Genomic DNA, 16,329 nt, shown 5'->3' with positions numbered 1-16,329 from the left:
AAAAATGGCATTATGGAAGCCTATATTTATTGTATTTCAGTAGCTTTGAGTAGTTTTCTAATAAAACATAGGGCGTTTTGTATTTTGTCCCGTAATTGCCAGCCCTGCAATTGGGATCTGAAAGTCAAATAGGGAACTGTCTGGTTCAGGCATCATCACCTGTAAGAAAGATTCTATATGCCAAAGTCAATGGAGCTGCACAGGTGTCACTGAGGGCAGCATTTGGCCCTGCAGTTGGAACTTTGTTAACAATTTTGTTGATGATGCAAGAGCTGGATTAGCTTCTGTTTCTCTATCTCAGCTATATTGATTCTGCTGGGCTAACAGGAGTAGAAAGCTGTGAAAACTTGTTAGTCATTAAAGCCATCAGACCTGACCTTGAAAACACACACAGGAAGCAGATCTGTTCAATAAGAAAGCACCATTTTTGCACAGTTGCTTCTCTGTTTAGAACTGTTATTTAAAATAATGTTAATTTAGTCAGCTTCTCAGTTGTGTTTTTTATGCAGGAGGATTGGGGGGATTCCTTATCCTTGGATAACAAGAAGGCTTTGAAGAGTTTTCTGGTCTGTAATTCCTCCTTTTGGCCATCAGCCCAGCCATTTTTGTTGGCAGACCCATGAGTTTAGCCTGAGTGTTTCAAAGTGATTACTCAGAAAATAATGTTCCAGCTAACGTCCTCGAAGCAAGAGAGACTAGATGGTTCAGGCAAATGCTACTAGGAAAGGGAACCTTACAACACTGGGTCATCTGGCCTAGGTTAGGAGTGACTAAATGCTGTTACTAGTAGTTAGCATTTCATTGACGAATACGAACTTACTCTGGTGGATTTAGTCCAACATTAGAAAACTGACAATAACTGGCAAGCTTCTTGGCGGTGTCAGCTGAAAAACATAGATTTAATGGTCTGGACACGAGACTATCCTAATCAGTTATAGGGTTGCCAACTTTCTAATCACACAAAACCAAACACCCCTGCCCCGCCCCTTCTCTGAGGCCCTACCCCTGCTCACTCCATCCCCTCTCCCTCCCTCACTTTCACTGAGGCAAATGGTTGGGATGTGGGAGGGGGCTGTGGGGGGATAAGGACTCTGGCTGGGCATGAGGGCTCCGGGGTAGGGCAGGGGATGAGGGGGGTGGGGTTTGAGAGAGGGCTCTGGGCTGGGGCTAAGGGGTTCAGAGTGCATGAGGGTGTGTGGGCGCCAGCTGAGGGTGTGGGCTCAGGGGTGCGGCTGAGAATGAGGGGTATGTGGTGCAGGATGGAGCTCTAGGCTGGGGCAGAGGGTTGAGGTGCAGGGGGGACATGACGGCCCCAGCTGGGGGTGCGGGCTCTGGGATGGGGCCGGGGATTAAGGGTTTGGAGTGAAGGAGAGGAGTTCAGAGTGCAGGAGGGGGTGTGGGCTCCAACTGGGGGTATTGGCTCTGGGGTGGGGCTGGGGATGAGGGATTTTGGGTGAAGGAGGGGCCTCCAGGCTGGGGGTTGGAGAGCAGGCTCTGGCTGGGGGTGTAGGCGCTGGGGTGGAGCTGGGGATGAGGGATTTTGGGTGAAGGAGGGGCCTCCAGGCTGGGGGCTAGGGTGTGGGGGGGGCTGGGAGTGAGGGTTTGGGGTGAAAGAGGGGGCTTAGGGCTGGGGCAGGGTGTTATGGGGGTGTGGGCTCTGTGAGGGCTCTGTAAGGGAGTTTGGGTGCAAGAGGGGACTCCGGGCAGGGCAAGGGGTTGGGATGCGGGAGGGGGTTTGGGGTCCCAGCAGTGCTTACTGCGGCTCCTGGGAGGTGGCTGCCAGGTCCCTGCAGCCCCTAGGTGCATGGGCAGCGAGGGAGGCTCCGCATGCTGCTCTCATGGCTGCAGGTGCCGCCCCCACAGCTCCCATTGGTCGCAGTTCTCGGCCAATGGGAGCTGTGGAACCAGCACCAGGGGCGGGTGCAGTGCACCTACAGGCCACATGGATCTGGCAGCTGCTTCCGGGAGCCGTGTGGAGCTAGGGCAGGCAGGGAGCCTGCCTTAGCGCCAGGCCCCTGCTGCGCCACCAACCGCACTTTTAATGGCCCAGTCGGCAGTGCTGACTGGAGCCGCCAGGGTCCCTTTTCGACCGCGTGTTCCAGTTGAAAACCAGATGTGTGGCAAGCCTAATCAGTGAGTGCTTTGATTTAATTATCCACAAGATTCCTCTGCTTCTTGGATACTATTCATAAATGTGAGCATCTTTATGTGTATTACACCCTAACTTTTCACAACCAGGAAATGTATATTTTTGTGGTTTGTCTCATCTCACACACACACATTTGTGGGTAATGCAGAAACTGAGGTATCTGGTGCCCATTTCAAATAAGGTGTTCCGTGATTGTTATTTTCAAAGAGGATATATTATTGAAGCACTGAAACAGAAAGAATACATCAGATAACACAGAGCAAAGTTAGACATGCACAAATGCATACATGCACATACAGAACTAAATTTTGTGAAGTCACCTGATATATGTCTGAAAATCTGTTTATACACACACACACACACACACACACAGGCACCTAAATAGCCATGTGCATGTCACAATGACATATTAGGTATTTGTTCACATCTGCCTAGCAAACACAAATGTGTGCAGGAAATTTTATTAGTCATAGACTGATAGATCTGAAGACCAGAAGAGCCCATTGTGAACATCTAGTCTGATCTCCTGCATAATACAGGCTATAGGACTTCCCTGTATTAATTTCTGCTTCAAGTTCTATAGTTGGGCTTAAACTAGAGAATAGCTTGTAGAAAAACATCCAAACTTGATTTTAAAATGTCTAGTGATGGAGAATCCACCACAACTCTTGGTAGATTGTTCTAATATCCTTTTTTCACCTAATTTCTAGTCTCAAATTGTCCAACTTCATCTTCTGGATCTTGTTATATCTTTGCCTGTTATATTGAAAATCCCTGTATTATCAAATTTTGGTTCTCCATTGAGGTACTTATAATCTGTGATCAAGTCACCCCTTAAGCTTCTTTTTGATAACTAAATTGTTTGACTGGTTCCAGAGAGGTAGCCATGTTAGTCTGTATCAGCAAAAAGAACGAGTACTTGTGGCACCTTAGAGACTAACAGAGCCATCTCCAATTTTTAACATTCTTCTTGAAGGTGAACAGGAATTAATGGTTCCGACACTTTTGGGAGAAATTTAATCATATATCCCAGAGGTAGTTACCCTATCTTCACCATCTCTGCCTGTTGGCCATCCAGATACAGCTTGAAGAGGATCAGGAGCCTTAACATCTTGCATCCCTTGGGTCCCAGGTGAGTGGCCCTCCTGATCAATAAGTCTATTGTGAATCCCGCTACACAGCCAGGCACACTCCTGCTTCTAGTGCCCCCAACGCAAACAGGGCCGAGAAGTTCTAGATTGTTCCATCTAAAGGAGCAGAGTTTCTATTCTCTCACCTACCACCCAACTCTCTGGTGGATCAAGCAGCCACTGAATTACTCCAGTCTTCAGTACCCCAAAACTACACCCTCAGACCTGGGTGCCTTCCTCCTATGGAAGAAGGTCTTCCTCCGCGTCTGTTTACTGATGCCACATGATCCTGCCCTTCAGTTTTTTGAAGGTTACTTTGCCACCACTGGAGGGCTTTAACAACAGACAAATAGGAACTGAAAATTATTCCTTATATCTATCTGATTAAGTTTCTGTCAATCCCTACTCACAAACCCACTTCTCACTTCCTTTTCAGGGGCCAATCTCACAGGGAAATTCTGCATCAAAAAGTGGATTTCCTTCACCACAGAGCCATAGAAAGAGTTCCACAATGGCACCTTCAGGCACCCCAACCAGAGACCACTGCAACTCAAAGCCTGGTGTTTTGATGGGCATCAGGAGTAGAGCATTTATGTTCCAGGGTAGTTCAATCTATTCTCAACCAAAGTAGGAAGAATTCTACTAAGATATGCTATTCAGCCAAGTAGAAGTGTTTCTCCTCTTGGGCATGGCACCGCCAGAGTTCTAGAATATCTAGTTACCCTTAAAACATCTGGTCTCTCTGTTAGTTCCCTATAGATTCACTTAGCAGCAATCAGCATTTTTCATCTCCCTATTGACAACCACACTACCTTCATTCATCCCACAACTGAATTCCCACCCAAAATTCATCCCAAAAGTAATTTCAGAGTTTCACCTGAGTCAAACCATTCACTTACCAATATTTTTCCAAAACCACATGCTTCTGATGAGGAGAGAAGTCTTCATTCTCTAGACGTCCGAAAAGCTCTGGACCTTTATCTGCAAAGAACAAAAGCAATTAGCAAGACACCTAGACTTTTTGCTACCATAGCAGAGAAATCAAGCTGCATCTGAGCAGAGACTTTCTAAATGGGTCTCTGTCTGCATTATCCTTTGTTATCAAATAGCTCACATCCTTTCCACAGAGGGGATGAAGGCCCATTCCACCAGAGCGCAAGCAACCTCTGCTGCATCACTGTGAGACATACCTCTACTGGAGATATGTAGGGCAGCTGCCTGGAGCTCCTTATACACCTTCACAAGATATTACACTTTGGTCCAGTCTTCTACTACTTAAACACCTGTGGAACAGCAGTATTACACACAGCCATCACTTCTGCATCCTTCCACCAACCTCTTGTTTGACTACTGCTTGCTAGTCTCCCATGTATGGAATACACATAAGGACCATCACTCAAAGAAGAAATGGAAGTTACTTACCTGTAGCTGGAAGTTCTCTGAGATGTGTGGTCTCTATCTGTATTCTACAACCTACCCTCTGTCTCCTCTGCTGCTGATCATAACTGGATTTGTGGCAGGAGAAGTAACTGGGGAGGTGCTGGTCTGAGCCGCCCTTTATACCTTCGGTTCAGACCATGAGAACAACTGCAGATGTGCAGACAAATGGACACTGCTTACTAAAAATGTCCAGACTCAGGCACATAGTGCCAGTACCGGATTTACGGCACCATGGCACCAGGACCACGGTCCAAAGGGGCCTCAGACAGGTTTGCTCTTCTCTGCCCCCCACCCACCTCTCTCATCTGCAGGGGCAGTGGGCAGAAACTTGGTCCTGCTGGCTCCTGCTGCAGCAGAGCAGGCTCTGCCAGCAGCCAAGCTCCCCTCTCCCCTGCCTCTTCCCCTGAGCATGCATGTTCCTGCCCCTCCCACTCCCAGGCTTCCCCAGCTGCTGAACAGCTGTTCGTCCACAGGAGGGAGGGGGAGGAGAGGAGCTGCAGTAGCTGCAGTGCTCTCCCTGCTTGGGGGAGGAGGTGGAGAAGAGGTGGGGCAGGACCTTGGGGAAGGGAGTGGAATCAGGGCATGCTGCCTCCAGTCCCATGCTGTGAGCTGCTCAGGGCAGGGGGCTGGGAGCACCCCCAAAACCCCAGCCCACACCCCCAGCCCCTGCCCTGACTCCTGCACCCCACCACACTCCAGCCCCCTACACTCCCCCACATCTCCCCATGACCCCAGCCCTGACTCCTGCACCCCCCCCACATCCAGCCCTGACTCCTGCAGCCCCCCACATCCCCACCCCCACCCCTCGCACCAAACAGGAGCTCCTGCACGCCCCCCATTCCCAACTGCACCCCTCGCACCAAACAGGAGCTACCCCAGGTAAGCGCTCCCCACCCCAACCTCCTGTCCCAACCCTCGACTCCCTCCCTCACTCTAGCTCCCAGCCAGACAACCCTGCATCCCAACCCCCAGCCTGCTCCTGAAATTCTAACTCCCTCCCAGACTCTGCACCCTCAGCCCTGTGCTCAGCGCACCCCAACCCTCAACTCAGTGTAGAGAGATGAAGAGAATGGGCTAGAACCAGGGAGAAGGTAGGTACCCACTCTATGTGGGCAGGGGCGAGGGGGATCCTGTTTACCCCCTCCCCAGCCCTGCTGAGCTTGCAGTTTATCCCTGGTTCCTCCCTTGCTTCAGGGACCAACCCTAGCTCCCGCTGTGCTTTTGCCTCCGGCTCCTGCCTTGCTCCAGTCAGCAGGGACTAATCCTCCTCTCATTTCTCACTGTGCTCATCTTGCCCCTAGCCCCTGCTTCGCTCCAGCTGGGGAACCAATCCTCCCCCACCCTCCCACCATGCCCTGCTACCAGGGTGGATAAAAATCGATGATGTTTAAAAATAATCAAAAAATCAGATTTTTTTATTTAAATCAGATTTTTGAGGAAAAACCCTATCTAAAGACAGCTTCAATTAAGATACATTATATCTCATCATGGAATAGGGATTATAAATTCTAATTCTATAGTATGAGACAATATATTCATGTAATGTTTAAGAAAAGTTTTGTAAATGAGTTCTAATAATTCATAAATTAGGGACCTAATCTTATGGGGTTCCACAGGCTTCTGTATAGATGATTTAGGTCAGGGGTAGGCAACCTATGGCATATGTGCCAAAGGTGGCACACAAGCTGATTTTCAGTAGCACTCACACTGCCTGGGTCCTGGCCACTGGTCTGGGGGACTCTGCATTTTAATTTAATTTTAAATGAAGTTTCTTAAACATTTTTAAAACCTTATTTACTTTACATACAACAATAGTTTAGTTATATATTATAGACCTATAGAAAGAGACCTTCTAAAAATATTAAAATGTATTAAATTAGAGTGAATAAATGAAAACTTGGCACACCACTTCTGAAAGGTTGCTGACCCCTGATTTAGGTTAATCTTTCTGTCTACCCAATGGGACTCAGTGCTCAGTCTAGAGGATACCATCAGAGATGCTTAGTTTTGCAGTTCTCAAACTGTGGATTTGTGTTTCCAGAGGTAACATACTTGTTAACAGCAAAAATGTTTTGAAATAAATAAATAAATAATATATAGAGGTGAGAAATAACAGACATCAACTCTATTGTCTCTCTGCAAATTTGTGTACACCGTCAATCCCTCCCCTCTCTTTAAAAGTGCAAAGTTTCAAAAAGTTCAATGAATAGAAGATTGTTGGGGATGGAATTGATATGGACAAGGTGAAGAAGTCTGGAGATAAATGTGAGATGCGAGGGACATGTACTTTTTTGTTAAAATATGTTTGCTGTCAAAGAAAAAAATCCAGAATACTTAATGTTGTTGTTTTAGTTAAATTAAACAGTTTAAATGTCTGGTGATGTTCTCCTCCTAATACAGCCTGGCAAGAAAATCCTCCAAACGTTAATGACCAACCTGTTGAATTGGAGATAGTTCACCTCCCAATGACTTCATAAATATCTGCTTCAGTTACCTTTGGTAAATGAAATAACTGAACAATCATTCATTTTCTGATATTGCTGTAAAACTTATCTGAAACGTTTTCAAAATAAATCACTGTTTAAAAATATATGGTGTGTACCTTCTAAAAATGAAACCTACATCTATCTCTGACTTGTGAAGAATATGTATTAAGGTTATAACAACTAACAAAAATGTAGAAATCAATGTAGAAATCAATGATTAAATCGAGTCTTCCTGACTAGTGATTTAAATCAAATCCACCCTGCCCGCTATGCTCTTGCCCCTGGCCCCTTCTTTCCCCAGGGGGGCCCACAAATACATTTGGTGCCGTGCCCACAAGTTAATCCAGCCCTGCATTGTGCACGTGTACCCACATGTGGAACACAGATAGAGATCATACATCTTGAAGCACCTCCAGTTACAGGTAAGTAACCTCCATTTCCCTAGAAACTAGAAAATTTGATGAGCATTCTAGTAACTGTAGTACTTAAGTAGAACATTTAAAGCATTAACTACTTCCAAAGTTGGTCAGTATTATTATCCCCAGTGTATAGCTGTAAGGACTTTGCTATGCCATTTTCCTGGTCTGGGGATGCTCAGATATCACAGTGAAGAGAACCAGTACAGAACCCCTAGGTCAGATATATGTAAACTGAAAGATTAAGAATAAATGATGCAAAGTTGGATGTATAAAACTGGGTATCATGAGGCCCTGGTCCATGACTAGGTCTCCTAGGTGTGATGATAATATACATAAATAATAAGAATAAATCCATTTTGAGGGATCTAGATAAAATGGCCTGCTTTTCAGAGAAACTGCTGTGACTAGTACCTCTGGATTAAGGGCTATATAATTTTAGATACTCCTGATTTTAAAAATTGTCTGTGTGACTCAACAATGGGACTAGAGGAAGTCCACATCTGAACTGAGTTAGTCAGTCCCTTTCTGAATACCTTTCCTTTCTCACAGAGATATACTATTTAGTGAAGACTTTTACTAGTAGGGTGAGGAAGTGACTTGTTAGTAATTTGTCTCCACCTACTGGCAGAAATCTTAAAACTGAATGCATCAGATAAGCCTACGACATTTAAGGAACTGCATGTTCACAACTAGGACGAAATTAGAATCATAGAATATCAGTGTTGGAAGGGACCTCAGGAGGTCATCTAGTCCAACCCCCTGCTCAAAGCAGGACCGATCCCCAATCAGACTTTTGCCCCAGATCCCTAAATGGGACCCCTCAAGTACTGAGCTCACAACCCTGGGTTTAGCAGGCCAATGCTCAAACCACTTCACAACTTAGAATTTACATTGCACCCCCCTTGCTTTGACCCTAGCCATCTCTCTTTGTAACTATCCCCACTTGCTCTCATTTACACCTTTCTGTCATCTTCTGTTCATCTGACCTTTCTGTTTCTTTCTGCTCCCTTCTCTGGTTCAGACACTGTAACTTGTTTTATCTGCGCATGCGCTCATCAATTAAATCCACCTTTGAACGTGCCCATCAGTCTGTTGTTTTGTCCACCAGGATCTTCAAGGAAAGTTGGTTGCTGCTGTTGCTGCTGCTTTGGACACCGCTAATGAATTGTGCATTCTGCAGCAGGTGGCAGCCTTTCCCACAGCTGCCTACAGTGCGAAAGAGAAGCTGGAGGTTTCCCACTTGGCTCACTTCCCTCTCCTCTCCCAACCCAAGTTTGTTGCTATCTTCTCAGGGAAAAAATTGACTTAAAAAGATTTTTTTTAATTCAGTAAAATTCATTTCTCCCTCCTTTAAATGAACATGGACAATGGTTGAACGCAAGAACTCTCATCTTTTCAGAGACTTCACTACACCTGCGCTAGGCCACATAATATTTCTGCAAGCAGCACTGCTGTCAGCACAATCTTTTCTTCAAGGGCTGCTTTCTGTGGAAAACTAAATGTGGGTGCTTAACCCTGAGATTTCCTGGGGGGAGGGGGAGTAAATGTCCCCTCCCCTGTAACCCGCCGGGGGAACTTCTTAGTGGAAATAGGGAAATCTGAGAGTAAATAACAACTGGTTGGGATGAAACTAAGAGAAAGTGAGACAGAAATAAGAGTGGGGAGAGAATTTAGTATTTGCTAATGGAGGGAATTAAGTTTTCCTGTGCATATGATTATTCCATTTAGTATGTAGAATTTGAGTCAGTAAAATTACGTAGACGAGTGCTTTACCTTAAGGATACTCAGCCTTTAACAGCTGTGGAGCCGTTTTGCCAATGGAGTTGCAGAGTCACAACATTATCATGTCCTGAAGCTGGGTTGTGATAGTTGTATCCTGATGTTTGGCAATGCAAGTCAGCATGGTTACATGTTTAAGGACAGTCAGATTCTGAATTTGATGGTACTTGTCCAGCCCTTTATTACTCTCCAAGAACTCGTTGGCCTAATGCACAAGCTGCTGTCCTGACTTCTTTCTTTCATCCCCTTTTATTGAGGCTTCCATCAAGAGCAGCTCTGACTAACCTACTGAACGGGCTGAGTTACAGCTCTTGGCCTTGGGCCGTGTCACAAGTTATTTTAAGGGCATGGCTACACTTGCAGATGAACAGCGCTGTGAGTTAAACCAGCCCTCGGAGACCGCAGCAGGGAAAGCGCTGCAGTGTGTTCACACTGTCAGCTGCAAGCGCACTGGCGTGGCCACATTTGTGGCAGTTGCAGAGGCATTGGGAGCAGTGTATTATGGGCAGCTATCCCACAGAGCACCTATTCCCATTCTGGCACTGTGGCTTGTGGAAAGGGGGTTGGGGGCGTGGGGCATTCGGGAGCCTGTCCCAATGCCCTGTGATGCATTGCTTTGCATCCCAGCAATCCCTATGCTTCCATCCACATTTGGTGCCATCTTTCAATGTTTTTTGTACTGCACGCTCTGTCTTCCCTTTTGGTCTGAGGGAATGGATCCCAAAATGCTGAGGAATATGCTGATGGGTCTCGCCAGCACGTCACAAATTGCAGTTGAGTTACTCCTTAAGCTACAAACTTACAATGAGGAGTCCAATGATGATGTCGACTCGCATAATGCATATGACACGAGATTGCTTGTGGCATTCACGGACATGCTCACCACAGTGGAACGCTGCTTTTGGGATCGGGAAACAAGCACTGAGTGGTGGGATCACATCATCATGTAAGTCTGGGATGACAAGCAGTGGCTGCAGAACTTTCGGATGAGAAAAGCCACTTTCATGGAACTGTGTGCTGAGCTTGCCCCTACCCTGCAGCACAAGGACATGAGATTGAGAGCTTCCCTGCTGGTGGAGAAATGGGTGGCTATTGCAGTCTGGAAGTTGGCAACTCCAGACAGCTAACAATCAGTTGCTAACCAGTTTGGAGGGGAAACTCGACCACTGGAATCATGTTTGATGCAAGTTTGCAGGGCTATTAATCGCATCCTGCTCAGAAGAACTGTGAATACTTTCCTAATCTTGTTTTTCCACCTAAGCAATTGGTGTAATTATCACAGGGAAGTTATCTGATCATGACTGGATTTACAAGTGATTTTCACAATCTGGAATGGAAGGCATGATAGTGCATGAGACAACTTCTTTATTATTAATACATAGCTCTTACAGACCACTTTTCATCAGAAGATCTCAAAGTGGTGATTCAAACTAGGGGAAAGATTTGGGAAACCCTGATTTAAAAAAAAAAAAAAAAAAAAGCTAAAATCTAAGGCAAGAGACTTTCATGTTGGCATTCCTTTCTCCTGCTGGTGGTCATAGTGATTGTTGTATTCATGTAAATACCTTACTCATTATATTTTGGCTTTTAAATTTTTTTTAAAAAGGTAATATAGGAAAAAAGCAATTAATATTTGTTTCATCATACATGATTTTCTCTCTGGATGTTCTTGGATAATCTTGCTGCTCTTGCTCTGCCATCAAAAGCTGAGTGTGTGAGTTGTAGATAATATTGCACAGAGATGCCAATCAGGGCTAATTTGTCATAGAAAGATGACTACCCAAATTGCTGAAGACTTCTTCTGTGTGATTAACTGATCTGCCCACTGGATGCCACTGTTGATACTGTACAATTGTTAAAGTGATCTAAATTATTTTCCCATAGGGCTGGAGTCAGGAACTGCAGGACCTAGAAAAGGCTACTCCTGCCCACTTCTTGTCAGTTCTTAAGAGAGACCAGAGGAGGCATTTGTTACAGGAGTGGGCGGGTGAGTTTCTGTGGCCTGCATTGTGCACGTCAAACTAAATGACCATAATGGTCCCTTCTGACCTTAAGGCTATGAATCTATATATACTCTACTTTGGAAAACTGCTTTATTTCCCCCTTGTCCATGCCTGTCAAGGCCCCTCCTGTGTATCTCTCTCTCCCCTTACATGAGTGTAAGTCCTCTTTCTCCTATGAATTGAGATCCAACTCCTCCTCCCAGCACAACCCACAGGTACTATCCCATACCATATCCTCCATGTGACTGTATAGCAGTACTCCCTGCTGGTTAGAACAGGGAACTGAGCCAGAAGAACAGGGTTTTATTGCTTACTTTGATTGCTATGTCATCTTGAGCAAGTCACCACCTTTCTCAGTCAAAGTTTCCCAAACTATAAAATGAGGATAACTCTCTCACTCACCAAACAACAAAGGTTAGTTGGATCCAGGACAACATTCAGAGTTGTTCCCCTCTGACAAGAGGCCTGTTCATATAAATTATCAGGAGCCTTGGTGCATGTCAGTGGTTTTCTTCCAGCGATACAAAGATTTCTGAATTTTTATCTGTGTGATATCACAGCCTATTAGGACATTAAATATAGTAAATTACAGCACAATAAATTGCTGAGCCAGACAATCAAATTATGGAAGTCTTGTTCTTTTTAAAAGCAGCTGGATGTGGTATTTACCCTAACTCAGTTGTGCTGCATTTCAGGAAAGCCCTACAAGACACAAAGAGGAAAATAGACAGCTACAAGGCAGAAGAGAAACTGCAAGCTACATGCAACTACAATTGTTTTATTTAAGAATGATGCAATACTTATTTCTTTTTGCATTATATGCATTCAGATTTTGAATTGAGTATTGTTTTACCAAAGATAAGTCCACCAAAACAACAAAAAATGTGAGATTCTGTTCATCAAAGCATGTGGCTTTACTGCAATTTAACTTTGTTTAAAAGCTATTAGCAAATACAATAGTGCAGATTAACAAAGATCTTCTGTAAAGTATGGAATACTATAATCAAGTGAACAAAGAAGTTAGACTACTTTTGCATATTATTAGCTCTGCAAATTGTGTATGCAAACTATACTTTGCTAATTTATTTTGACAACTGTTTCATTTTTCGTATAATAAACTCTTAGTAATAGGAGACCTCACTACAGCACACTCGATTAAATCTTTATTATGAGTTTTTAATGCCAATTACCAAGTGTGAAGATATGTAAAATGCAATTAGCAAGGGGGAAACTCTTGCTGGTAAATACTTTCCCATATGGCTTTGACCAGTTATGCTTTCAGAACAAAAGTATCTCTGCCTGCTTAGGATTGACATGTGTGTGTGGTTTGTACAATTAAAAAAACCTATTGACAGGAAAGGGAAAGTCATCTTTGTATTTTATAAAGATGGGTTGCTGGCTGAGTGTAGACTGGATTCTTGAAAAATAGTAAAGTTATGGTCAGATGACATAAGAATCTGAATTTAACAGACAAATGAAAAGAAATCATCATTAAGGATAAAATGTTATCCTGATTGTGCCTAGGCAAAACAAATTCCTGTAGGAATCAATCTTGCAGTCTTTAATGAGGCAAATCTTCCATTTAAGTGAGAGGGGCGGGTGTTTCTGACCATCCTGTGTTAAAAGCCCTGTGTAATAACTGAGCAGGATGCAGTATTCTCCCTGTCTCAATTTCATTGCTTGGCGGAGGAAGGGCTTTTAAAATAACTTAACCACAGCTCTGTGGTTCAACTTCCTTTTCTTAATGGAAGCACTTAACAGGTTTAGATGATGTTTTTTGTTTAAGGAAGATGTTATGTAGTTCTGAAGTAGCACAGAAAACAGTACTTTATAGCTCATGACACAGGGCTTATGGTAAGTGCATTCTTTTTATTACTGAACTTAACAGCAGAATAGTCACATTTATGCTGCTTATCATACTGAGCTTTTCCTCAGTCAGAAGTGTACTGGGTTGGTCAATGCACAGTTTCATTCTTATGAAACAACTTCATTTTTTTAACTAAGGTAACTTGTTTGTACCATATTTAATCGTTAGAAAGTAGGCAAGATTAAAAGTTAAGCGTGGCATGTCTGTGGCTTTAAAAGTTTAGCACGGTAGAAGCCCAGATAAGCAATACCTGGACAGCAACAAATTACACCCTTAAACGACAAATACATTATTTGAAAATGCTCATGTGCTTTGGCTTCATAGATACATTATGGGTTAATTAAATCTGGCTACAATCTTTTTTTTAAATGCAAAATTATTGATAGATACCATCATGCAAATAGGGGAGACTCCCTCTGTGAGAGGGAGCTCCTCTCAATCGCATTCAGCTATATCAATATGGTAAAGAGGAAGTTTCCCTAAACCCCAAGATAAGTGCTGAAATCCATCCTCAGCGCTCCATCCCCTTGGCTATTCCAATTCAGTGTTCTGGGTACATGAGACAGTTACAGTAAGGAACTCAGAAGATTTGAAAGTAACTTTTTAGATACCCACACATTTTATTCTCGGCAAAAGCAGATTTACCTGACTCCTCCTCTTTCCACTCCTGCAACAAGCTCGTTCTAGTTTGTTTTGGTCCATTGGTCACATAGTCCCCAGAGCGCATGTGGTTTTTAACAGCATTTTCTAATACCTCTTCCTTTTTCTGCTGGGGAATTTCTATTGCTCCAACCTCTCTCCCTGGAATAACTAGTTTATTTTATTAAGGAGTTTGGCCAAGCTATGTTCCTTGTTCTACTAAGGCACAGTCATTCTGTGTTAATGACTTCTTTGATTGTGTAGCTGCTTCCAGACAATGTGTAATACCTAACCTGGTCTGTCAGCCAATAGCTGATTTGATAAATATTGAGGGTTAGTTATACATAATTCATAAAAATCAGAATTTGTAAATTCTACAAAGGTTTTCCCTAAGAATCTAACTGAAATAATTCTATTCATTTAATCACTTCAGGAGGTTTCATAGTTTCCAAGGCATTATGGAAATACTCACTGACAGTCTATTGCAGCAGCAGATTCTGTATCATAGGGAAAATATTGGTAGTGTGATGCTCAATGTTGAATTAAAATGTATCCTTGGCACTGGTCCAGTAGGTATGGTGATATCCTGGTTTAGGGACACACGTATAGGTAATGTATTGACTGCAATTTAATTCTATTTCATACAGCAGTCAAGCTGAAGTTAATTCAGGAAACTGGCTTGTGATGCAAAATAAGATCAAATCCTGCCTCACTCACTAATGATCCCACTGATATCCTCAAGACCACTCATAAGGCAAAGAGGACTTTGTCATGTTATATTAACTGCTTTAGAGATGAAGGAAAACAATCTGTTTACTTGACTTGCATTAACAGAATAGTACATGGTTAAAAAAAATCATGTAAAGTATTTAACTGTGCTACCTTAGATTACACCAGGGGTAGGCAACCTATGGCACGGGTGCCAAAGGCAGCATGCGAGCTGATTTTCAGTGGCACTCACACTGCTTGGGTCCTGGCCACTGGTCTGGGTGGCTCTGCATTTTATTTAATTTTAAATGAAGCTTCTTAAATATTTAAAAAACCTTATTTACCTTACATAAAGCAATAGTTTAGTTATGTATTACAGACTTATAGAAAGAGACCTTCTAAGAATGCTAATGTATTACTGGCATGTGAAACCTTAAATTAGAGTGAATGAATGAAGACTCAGCACAGCACTTCTGAAAGGTTGCCGACCCCTGGATTACACTAACAATATACTATATCATAAGATTTGATAAACTTTGTATTTTTAGATAACACTGAGACTTCCCTACATCATCTGTTTGCAAAGAAAACTAAATCCAAGTTTGAAAGCGGTGCTTGGGTTTTAAGTAGAATCAAGCCTGACTCTCTGATACTTAGCTAATGCAGTCAATGGGTATTTGCCAATAAATATTACCTACCACTAACAAAATGGTTAAGATTTGGAGACTAATTTTTCAAGGTTCTATAACAAGAGACAGCTTAAGTCCCATTTTTTACATATTTGGATAAAAAAACATGGTGTAAAGATGAAATTAACAGCTGTTGGCCATATACATATAACCAAATAGGGCCCCTAGGACTAGGTCTTTATCTGACAAATCTGCATAGTAGTACCATTGATTTCAGTAGAGCTATGCCACTTCGCACCAGCTAAGGAGCTGGCCTTATACATAATGTTAGTGGCTCTCTTAATGAATTTAGTTTCTAATGATCAGACCTGTTTCTCATTTAAGCATAAGGTTTACTACTTAGTGAGATGGAAACTGAATTAAGTTGGCTTGTTCATGCCCCTACCAATGCAAAATTTGGCCCTAGACATAGACTACAATTCCTAGTGCTTTATTAAATCTAACCTTGGTTAGTTTTAAGAGTGCATTTTATTAATTCTGAGGGTACGTCTATACTACCGCCAGATCGGCAGGTAGTGTTCGATGTATCGGGGATCAATTTATCAGGTCTCATCTAGATGTGATAAACTGATCCCTAAATCGACACCTGTACTCCTCCTCAGGAGGAGTAAACGGAGTCAACGGGGGAGCCGCAGCGGTTGACTCGCTGCTGTGAGGACGGTCAGGTAAGTTGAACTAAAATATTTCAACTTCAGCTACGTGAATAGCATAGCTGAAGTTGCATATCTTAGTTCGACCCCCTTTCCTCCGCAGTGTAGCTCAGGCCATGTCTACATCTAAAATTTTGCAGCGCTGGTTGTTACAGCTGTATTAGTACAGCTGTATAGGGCCAGCGCTGCAGAGTGGCCACACTTACAGCAACCAGCGCTGCAAGTGGTGTTAGATGTGGCCACACTGCAGCGCTGTTGGGCGGCTTCAAGGGGGGTTCCGGGACCGAGAGAGCAAACCGGGAAAGGAAACCAGCTTCGCCGCGGTTTGCTCTCTCGGTCCCGGAGCCAGCCAGCAAACCGCGGGGAAGGA

Source organism: Gopherus evgoodei, chromosome 9, assembly GCF_007399415.2.
Source record: "Gopherus evgoodei ecotype Sinaloan lineage chromosome 9, rGopEvg1_v1.p, whole genome shotgun sequence".
NCBI classification, from domain to species: domain Eukaryota; kingdom Metazoa; phylum Chordata; order Testudines; family Testudinidae; genus Gopherus; species Gopherus evgoodei.
This window is presented reverse-complemented; position numbering follows the sequence as displayed.